The sequence below is a fragment of the Dipodomys ordii genome, unplaced genomic scaffold (genome assembly GCF_000151885.1).
Source record: "Dipodomys ordii isolate 6190 unplaced genomic scaffold, Dord_2.0 Scaffold43, whole genome shotgun sequence".
NCBI lineage: Eukaryota > Metazoa > Chordata > Mammalia > Rodentia > Heteromyidae > Dipodomys > Dipodomys ordii.
In genome coordinates this window covers 5339917-5341158 of record NW_012267259.1, presented here as the reverse complement: position 1 = coordinate 5341158, position 1242 = coordinate 5339917, and the positions used below count along the sequence as shown (strand labels likewise).

The 1242-nt window shown below is 33.6% G+C and overlaps 1 protein-coding gene across 7 annotated transcripts in view; it reads right to left on the bottom strand.

Annotated features, from left to right (window-relative positions):
• Positions 1-1242, bottom strand: part of LOC105987640 (chromosome unknown open reading frame, human C18orf54) — a 52525-nt gene that overhangs the window by 41012 nt on the left and 10271 nt on the right. The window lies entirely within an intron of this gene.

The window sequence follows — 1242 nt, the reverse complement described above, 5'->3', positions numbered from 1 at the left end:
AAAAAGCTGGAAGTGGTGCTGTGGCTCAAGTGGTAGAGCACTAGCCTTGAGCTGAAGAGCTGAAGGACAGAGTTCAGGCCCCACGACCGGACCCAAAAAAAAAAAAAAAAAAGAACCTGATCATTATTATTCAAGTTGGTTTTTCAGTCTTATACCAAATTTAGTAATAAGCTCTTTAAACTTTGGTTTCTCTGAAAGTATGAAACTTTACATTAAGGAGTTTAAAGAAAAGCAGCACTTTTAAGAAGACAGCTATTGAAATATTATAAAATCTGTAGAGAAATTAATTTTTAAATAAATGATTGCAGTGAATATTTAAGTATTTGTTACTTCTCAATAAAAATCAGTGTGTTGAATTTACTGATAAAAGGTTGAGCGCCATAATTCAAGGCTAGAATCCACGATGAATCCAAAATGCTACAAAATCTGAAACTATTTGAGTACCACCATGATCCCCAAGTAGGACTTCAACATCATGAAAACTTAACGCATAAAATTATTTTTAAAATTATATAAAAATTGATATAGAGATATAGATATCTCTGTCTACATAGGTGTAGATATAGAGATAGATGAATGCATAGTTCCATATGGAATCTAAATGCATATTGTTTAGACTTGAGTCCTATCTCCAAGATCACTTATTATGCATATGCAAATGTACACGCAAGCACACGCATATTTGACATACACACACTCCAAAAATTCAAAATCTAAAACATCCCTACTCCCAAGCCTTTCAGACAAGGAATACTCTATATTACCTTCCAATTTTCTTCACTATAATTTGATAAATTAACCTAACCTTAATTTTAATAGTGGTATACTTTTAATTTAAACTAAAGTTTTAAATTTCCTTTGCCTAATTATAGATACCGTGTTGAAGGGGTAATTCCAGAACCATCAAATAAACTATCTGATTTCCTCTACCAACCTGGAAACAGAGTTAAATGGGATAAATCTTTGCAAGTGCACAGCATGGTACACAGGATTGATTCGGTAATTTGCCGTTTAATACTACAATGTTCCTGTATTAATAGAGTTTTACTTTTATATCTTGGTAAAAGCATGTGTGTATACACATTATCTTTTATAGACTTAAACTTAGTTGAAGTTTATTATTGTTTGCTGGCTGAGACCTTTGCTTTTTTTTTTTTGTTGTTGGTCATGGGGCTTGAACTCTGGGCCTGGGCGCTGTCCCTCAGCTCTTCAGCTCAAGGCAAGCGCTCTACCACTTGAGCT